We start from the raw sequence: 9,464 nt of genomic DNA on the forward strand, positions 1-9,464 counted from the left end.
CTGGCTGGCATGTTATTTTCCCGGACTGTGCATACGACCACTTCAAATGAGAAAAGCTCGCAACTGAAAACGCAGGACGCCTTCCAGCTCTTGTGTGCGGAGAAACCTATAAGGGCCGCCTTTATTTACTTTACACCCCATTCCTTGCTTACCTGCTGTTATCAGCAGCGGGCTGGGGCCAGGACCTGGCATTCCAACCCCGGTCACTCTAGCATGCCTGCTCGCATGGGATGGCTGCTACTTAAAAAAACCACTGCACCAGAGCTAAAATTAATTGAAAAAGTCACTCACTGTGTGCAGCTGTGGAAAACCAGAATCGGGCACCGCTGGCGCCAACGACCAGTCCTCCCTCCTTGGCTTACGAGACGAATGCCGCCGGGCCAACCCCACGCGCGGCATCCAATGGGATGCCGCGCAGGTGGACCAGCCAATCCTGGCGCTGCAGCAGCGCCAGGATTGGCTAGGGGGTCACATTTGCTGCTCGCCCTTTCGCCCTTAGGAAACCCGGGCTACAGAAGCACTGTGAAGCACCCCAGGGTCCCACTGGGGAACTTACAGTGCGCATGCTTGAAAAAGTTGAAAACTTTCTCAAGCATGCGTACTGTAAGTTCCCCAGCGGGACTGCGCACTACGGTCTGCTGCAGCCTGAGTGTGTAGACTGTCACTCAAGCTGCAGCAGGCCACCCCTCCTGCGCAATTTTTAAGATACGGCCGGCGGCCGCGATGCGTCCATGGTGGCTGGTGGGGCTCCGCCCCTACGCCCCAATGGACGCACCGCTGCTGGAATGTGGACTAATGAAGTCAGTGATATCTTCGCTGAATTGTTTACGGGTTCCTGGGGACCTGTAGATGAGGGTACCTCTAAGTGTGGTCTTGGGGTCGGTGTGGATCTGGAAGTGGAGGTGTTCGGTGGTTGTGAGGTTATCGTCGAGACTGGTCGTGATTTTGATGGTGTTCTTATGTACGATGGCGATGCCTCCTCCTGTTTGATTGGTGCGGTCTTTTCGGGTGATCTTGTAAGTGTTCGGGATGGCTATGGCGATGTTGGGTGTTGATGATGCGTTCATCCAGGTTTCTGTAAGGAAGGCGATATCCGGTGACGCAGTGTCGAGTAGGTCCCAGAGTTCAGTTGCGTGTCTGTGGACCGAGCGGGTGTTCAGCAGGATGCACTTCAGGTGGTTAGAGTCGGAGCTGTGAGTGGAATCGGTGGATGTGGTTTGGTTCTTGATGCTGGTAAATTTGCAGGAGTGGCAGGCGAAAGGACCGTGGGACAGAGGAGTACAAGGCGTAGGAGTCACATGTCATCCATACTGGTAGGCAGGATAGTTTAATAGTGCTTGGTCTGTAGAAGCACAAACTAAGAATTTAAAATGTAATACCCAGGTCATGGATGGGGGGGTGTTTTCTTTATTAATCAGATTTGATTTATATCCAACCAAATAAATCCTTTTTTTAACATTAGGATAAGGAAAGACTGGGGAAAAAACCATAACGCTCTAATCTATAACTTGCAGTTTGCAAGTCGCTCTTTGATGACAGTTAGTAGCTCCCTGTTCTATGTTAGGATTTTAACTTATAAAATGTAAGTAACAAAAATAACTCTCAGATAAAAGCAGTAACCCATTGACCTATTTACATTCCATGCATTTTGAGATCTGCATTGTACATGCTCTTTGCAGCAGGCATATTAACCCTCTACGCTACCTTATCATGATTCAAAACTTCCACTAGTCAAATCTCCAAACTCTCGCTAAGAAGAACATTAAACACTGGAGTTATCTTGAAATTTTTATTGTTGACTGAACATTGCTGGAGGCCAGGAACTCAGCAGCAGGTGCTTTGCAAACCATAAAATACTTACAAACATGACGCCCCCACCCGAAGTCAGCGCCCGGTGTGGTCACACCAGTTGCACTGCCCTAGAACCGGCCCTGCATCCAGGCTTGTTTTTTCGCTTGGATTGCCTTATTATAACCTGAAAAAACAAAGTTAAACAAAGATTTGAAAAGCAAAGATGAAAAAGTATCACCACTGAGATGAAGAGACGTGAAGTGTATGGTGGTGAAGAAAGAGGCATGAGGGATTACATACTGTGAGAAGGTATCCATGGCCATCATACTGGGCGCACTGTCTAAACCCAGCCTGGAGGGCACCATTGCTTCAAGTTATCATCATCTGTGTGGGTCCTTGCAACCCAAAGAGCTCCACACATGCGCCCTGCTCTGTGGGACCGAGCCAACCAGTAGGGGCAGATACTGCGGTAGCCAGGACCTGATCTGGCACATGTCCATAAATTGACTCATAAATATTTATGTGCCTGGCCGCAGTGCATAATTTATGTGCTAGACGCATAAATATTCATGTGCTGCATTATGCAGCAGAGCCTCTCTGCCTTTTGCCTGATACATTGACTTCCGTGTTTGGCCTGTTGCCTTCTCTTCACTATTATGGTTCCTACTGTGATATACCTTCACTAGCAAGAAAAGAGGCCCCTAATCCCATGCTCGGAAGCAAAGGACAGCCTTCATTTGGGTGCAGGGCGCCCCAGTGTCACTGCACCTGCTGTACAGTTGATACCTTGGCCCCTGGATATCTCTGTTCAGGGCAATCCCTGATTACTTAGGGTGCCTAGCCTGGCATCTGGGTGTCTCTCCCGCTTTAGACTGCAGAGCCTGACCTTTCCGTGGTCACTCCCAAGTCTCGCATGTTACAGAGCTTGGCTATTGTGGCATCTCACTGAGTGCAAAGCAACCTTTGACCCCAGCCATCCAAGATTTCTGCAAGGGCCATGCGTGTCACTGTGCTTTGCAATGACGTCACGTGGATGTTGCAGTTCGAGCTGGAGTGCTTCCTGGCTCATTCGGAAATGGCGGCTCTCTCTCCTACGTGCACACAAACAATGATGGAACGCACATGAGAGGTGGGTTATCTCTAGTAGTTTACTATACAAAGGTGTATGCCCTCCTGGCACTGCTAAATAGCTGTGTTTATGTATTTCCTATGCACTCTACGTGTCAATCCTTTCCTTTTGGTATCACTTTTGGTAAAAACGTATTTTATAACCTTATAACCCCCCCCCCCCCCATGAAAAGCACAGGGTGGAACACTGGTATCCATCCATCCATCCATCCATCCAACCATCCATCCATCCACCCACCCACCCACCCATCCATCCTTCCATCCATCAATCCATCCATCCATCTGTTTGACAGTCTGCCTAGCTATAGATAACTTTCTACCATTTTACCTAACTGCACATATTTAACTCCCTGAATCCAAGTTTCGGTTAATTACTATTTATGAAAACATGTCATGGCGTTTACCATATATACAGAATATGATATTCTGTTGCATCATGACCTACTTGAGGTGTCACCTCTCATGAGTCAGAACCCCTCCAAACACTAAACAATGGTAATATAAAACATTTACACTGTGCATCTTCATGTATGCTATTTATGTCATATCTGTCAATAGAAATGTGTCCCAATAACAAGTAATTTAGAGCAACTGTTCTCAATAAAACACATTCATCAGTCATTTATCACTGTAGTGCAAATGTCAAATTCACTCCTATTACCATTGTAGCCAGACACGTCACCCATCGCACGACAGGTGCACAGTGAGGCGGCAGGTCCTGCTCCACCCACCATAGGCAAACAACCCAGCAAGAGTTGCTAACTCCCCAACCATCCATTCAAAGCTTCCTGGACACCAGACCATTGGTGTAGGTGGGCAAGAGGGGTTTTCTCTGCTTTCACTCAGGTTCACGGCCAATGGTCCAGTGTGATTGGTCTACATCAAGTTTGATGCAGCTGTTGCTATTTTTGGGATCTTCCACATTTTCCAGTCTTAGGAAAGACGTTCCCCAGCAGGCAAGCTTCTCCCAATCTGCACCTCAAAACGTTCTTCTTATGAGTCAGCAAGAAGCCATCTTCACCAGTCCTTTCTGGTCTTGAGATTGAAGATGAAACTTACTGAAATCTCGGTGGATCTTCACCAGGCAGAGGGAATCTTCCAGGAAGTAGTCTTGTTGACACTTCTCCTGCCCCAAGCAGATCTCTGCCTTGGGAGTGCTATTCAACAGCTCTTTTGGGTTGAGCTCAGCAGTGATTTTAGCAAGATTCCCTTAGCAAATTCAGGTAGAGATCATACATATTCTACTTCTAACATTTACTTCATGATTGCCCAGCAAAATTTCAAGGACATTTTAAGTCTGAGACTGGCTGCCTATTTCTCTCTGTCTCATTTTAATCTCCTTCCAATTCCACCTCAAAACGGCTCCAGATATAGAAAGAAGAACACCCACTTTGAACTCATTTGCTCACATCCTATGTGATGAGAGGCTCTTCTCCATCTGTCATAACTCCTTCCTTCAAAGAAAGGCAAATATCATGAGTCCATTTGAAAGGCAGCGGTGGTAGGAAGGCCTTCATACTTAGGAGCATTTCAACAAATTCAGCTGCTGAACTCCCTTTCAGCAGAAGGAGGTGTGAATGACAATGGCCCCAAATACCTGTGAGACCCAAGTGACTCTGCCACAGTGAAAGTATCACGCAACCAATTGCTGTTTGGTGAGCTTAAAGACTAAAATATGACAACTTTATAAATGTCACCTTAGTAGCCTACATATAAAAGTCATGGTGACTAATTGTTTTCATTTTACATTAGTAACTATAGGCCAGATGTACAAAGGTTTATACCACTCGCAAACCAATTCGCTAACTCGGAGGGTTAGTGACTGCTAAAACCATTTTTTAATGTACTAAACTCATCAGGTGAACCAGACAACGATTACTGAATCACTAAATGGGTTTAGTCATTATTCATATTCACAATTTAGAAGTGGCTTGTTTGATGCATCTCTTCCAAACAGCCAATTGGTAACCTATTTATCAATGGTTTGCAACAGCATTTTAAGTAAGTAAGAATTTTCTAAAGCACACAAATGGAGGACCTACTTATTGCTGGAGACAAAAAACAAGTCTTCAAAGATTCCCCCCACCCCCAATGATTGAACACCTACCAACTCGCAAGTTGGTGTGGTAACTAATTTGCAAAGATGAAGGGGTCCTATATAATTCCTTTTCCACTTTCGGAATCATGGTTGCAAATCAGGAAGTGATCCAGGGGACCACTGCCTGCTGTCACTGAAGTTTTTCTAAATAGATTTTTATTTTAAATCAGACTAATTACTTTTAAGAAACTATTTCTGCTTAAAAAAAAAATAGAAATGCTTTCACAGAGATGTTTGTCTCCTGTCCCAACAGTTAGTCAGAGAGAGTTTATTAGATCTTACCATGGTTTTACTTTTAAGAAACATTAAAACACCCCCCTATTTTGTCAATGGATCAGCTAGTAAAAGTTAACTAATGGACAACAAGACCAGCTTAATTCTCCATTTATTTAATTTTTATTTAAAGATTTAATCTCCTAGCATGACCTTATTTTATTTAACCTTAATTCAAAACCCCTTAAACATTTTAAATTCACCTAAGGAAAAAGAAGATTAAATTCCAATAGTTCACATTTATTAGCAGAATAGTTCAGAAAATAGGTCAAAGACATATTACCAAGGACATCGGCAAAAGAAATCAGAGTTAGTGTAGAATGGTTCCCAAAAACAGTCTCTCTATTTTTTCTTGATGTTCACCTACAATCCGGACTCCGTTCCCATCAAAAGTTAAAGTCAAGAAAATGTCAAAGTCTTTGCACCATGGAAAATCAATCAGTCCGACAGCATGTCGTGGTGCGGAAAATACATTCAAAAGCACGCGCCCTTCTTTCCTCCAAACGACCCCTTTTATACCCTTTTTCCCTAACTATCTAAAATTTGAAACTTTTAGGGTCCATGCTCAGCTCTCATTGGTCCATTCAAGGGGTGGATGAGGATCACCTCATCTCCTCATTGCCCTTATTTCCGCCAAGTCATCGTTATGATCATAAGAAAGTTCAGATTGTTTCTTATTACATTTTTTTCACTCGTGTCCTTTAACTTGTCACTTCACCAAATTTTCTCAGGCTTATGACTCGGACATCTCAATCTTGGCACCATTCTGCTCTTCAGGCCACGTTGACCTTGACCCACGCTGCACAGGCACAGACTGCTTGCACATCTCTCGAGCATAGTCGCGCATGCGTAGAAACCCACTGTTTCGGAGTTTCGCAAACCCTCCATTTTTATTGAGGCCGCATGGGCCATAACAGGAACTATTCTAGAAACAAACACAATTAAACGTTAGATTTCGAAGTATAGCCCTTCTGTTTACCTCCCCCATTCTAAGATAACCCTGTTAGTTATTACCTAGCATTAAAGCTACACATATGCATTGCTTTCTTACCATTCTCCATCATTTCTGCCACAATTATACATTTAGGAAGCTTACATGCATAGTTTTTCATTAGATTATAGCATTTCCGCACTATATTAGAAAAACGACTTCACATAATTAATGGATTAAGTTTGCAACACAAGCATATTACTATCCCACGTGTACTTGTGTGCGTGCTTTCTATTCTATGTTGGTTAATTTTAAAACCACACAATTAATAAATATTACAGTTATTGGAAGCCAACTTCACAAGGGGTATACAAACATTTTATTTTTCACCCTCGCTCCATCAATCCCTAGCATAACCTCACTGACAGGACCACGCTTACAGACTTAGTCCAGAGGGCCAGTGAATTTGCAAGGTATTACGGCCATCTCTACACGGAGTAACCACTACCCCTTGCAGAATGCGACCATCCCATCGTAAATGATCTCATTATACATAGACTTTCTAATACAGATAAACAGGGATTGGATTGGGGGACCAATTGATGGAAAATGAGGTTCGACTAGCGAGTCTATCACTTCCAACAGGCAAAACTCCTAGCCCCATTGGGGATCCATTTGAATTGAAAACTGAATTGAAGTGAAACACATAATAAATGCACATGGTAAAATCTGCTAAATAACACATTTCTTCTACATACTTCAGTAACAGCTCACATATGGCTAACTCATTTAGATTTTCCAAGTTCCCCAATAGACCAGAGCTATCCCAAATGATTTGAGACTATTGCTAGGAAGAATAATCTCCCATTTTTGCAGCATCCTTACAGTTTAAAACTCCTGGTAGCCAAGTCAAGAAATTAGACTCAATAGCATTTTTAACAGATCTTAGTGACTGGGAACCATTTATAATTATGTTGCTATTGCATAAAAAGATGTAACATCTACAAGTAGTGTACTTGATATAGGATTCCCAAACATCAGGTGCAGCGTTTGTGAATAATTATCTGATTTCACCTAGCAATATTCTTTCTGGGCTAAACATAAGAAAATAGAGAGAGCATATCAATCCATTTGCTTTTAATACATCAGCATAATTATTATATAGATATTATAAGAGCTATTATTGTATTAATGAACATAACCTTGCATTACAGAGGCATAAACTAAAATATTATTGACTTTTTTGTTTGCACTAATTTAATGTTCACTGAAGATATAATTGAAGATTAGGCATAATATGAAATAGATCCAAAAGAAGGGAACGATTCATACAAATATGATGAGCAAATCTCTCAGCTGTCCATTGGTCAATAAAGTATAGTGACACAAGTGGGATGAAATTTCCATAAACATGATATATTCCAAAATTATTGCCATGTTGGGTGAAGCATCCCTGTCTTAAATTCTTGAGTTAGCGGATTTAGTTTTAGTGGATCTTGTACGAGTACATTGTATGTGAAGCACTGGCCGAAACTTCAGGTCTTGCAGTAGTGCGGAGGGTTTACTACCTATGTGACTACTTCAGCTTGATCTTGTTCTCCTGACTGTCTCTCTATGCTTTGAATAAAACAAAATTCTACACACTACATTTTTTTGTTGCCATTTTCTACCGTTTTGCAGTTTTACAGGTTTTGGTTACTTAGACTGATAGTGGAAAGATGAGAATGGTGCAACTGTTGTATTAGGAGACTATGGCCCTGATTTAGAGTTTGGCGGACGGGTTACTCCGCGACAAACATGACAGATACTTTGTCTGCCGTATGACAAGTGCCATTCGATATAATGCACTTTTCTTACGGGATATCCGTCATGTTTGTGACGGCGTACCTCATCCGCCAAGCTCTAAATCAGGCCCTATGTTTGGTCGATCATCACTAGGTAAATTCTCAGGGTTCTTGAATATTTTTCTTAGTGAATAGATGGTATGACTGTTGACCTTTTAAGATTCCTTCTGATGCGTGAGAAAACATAATCATGTATTCCTATATGTAATGCAGTATTATTGTTTTACATATGTATGTCAAAGAGAGCAGTGATATTTTATAAACAAAAATAGATGTTGTTTCTTATTGGTTTGAACTATACTTTCCTTTTAATATGCTTGCAAATCTTCATGGCTTTAGTATGCCTAGAAATAATATTATTCCCAGTTGTACATTTGCACATTTTAAAAATCATAACCTTGCTGTCAGATAGGACAAAAGACACACAGATGATGGACGGAATGCAGAGCAAATGAAACAGTCACCCCAAGTCAAGAGATCTGGACTTGTACTTTTGCTCACAATACCACCCCAGATAGGGCAACAGAAAGTGCTGTTTTGGAATGATATCTCTTTCTCATGGACATCTTGTACTTCCTCGTGGAAAAGATCCTGCCACCTGCTCTTTAGATAAGTTTTTGCTGAAAGTAACAAGTTTCAGGCACATGATTAGGTTTCATAGACTTGTATTGAGAGAACATCCACATAAAATGGCCTACATTTTATGCATCTTTAGCACCGTGCTTCTACTGACCCTTTTAAAACAAGAACTCAGTTCAGCTGAAATGACAATTGCCTTTTAATCATTTTACTGTTCTGCTTGCAATTTTGCATGAAACGCAAGTTAGACTTTGGGCTTCCTGACGTGCTGTCTTTATTTGAAACAAGCATAGATAGATTTCTACTGGAGATCAGGGTTTTCCACAAGCACAATCACGGAAAAAAAGGGAAAATCATGACCTGTTTGGGGCCACAGACATTGACTATTTCCATTTAATGAAACAGTGACAGTGGAGTTGTACTTTAGTCTAAGTTTGGAGACAGATCTGATGTGGATAGGTAATCTGTTTGACTACAGACTCTATTTCCTTTTGAGTCTAGCAGTAGAATATTTATATTTAAAGTAGACCTTTAACCATTAGAACTATAACGTTTCATGATCAGAGCCCTCAGAGAATTCTCTATGGGTTGGAAAATTGAACAGAGCATGGTATGAAATGCAATTATAGCATGTGAAACAATATCCTGTTCTCTTCTTTGATAATTGTTGGAATCCTTTCTTATTAGTGCAGGGGCTGAGATTGAAATATGTGTTAGTAATCCTTTCAATATTAACCACCGGAAGTGATGATCAACGGAATGATTATCCTCCTTCGGAGTAATGGACCAAGGAATAGCGGTGACATTATCGTTAGGTAAT

The sequence above is a fragment of the Lissotriton helveticus genome, chromosome 1_1 (genome assembly GCF_964261635.1).
Source record: "Lissotriton helveticus chromosome 1_1, aLisHel1.1, whole genome shotgun sequence".
Taxonomy (NCBI): Eukaryota; Metazoa; Chordata; class Amphibia; order Caudata; family Salamandridae; genus Lissotriton; species Lissotriton helveticus.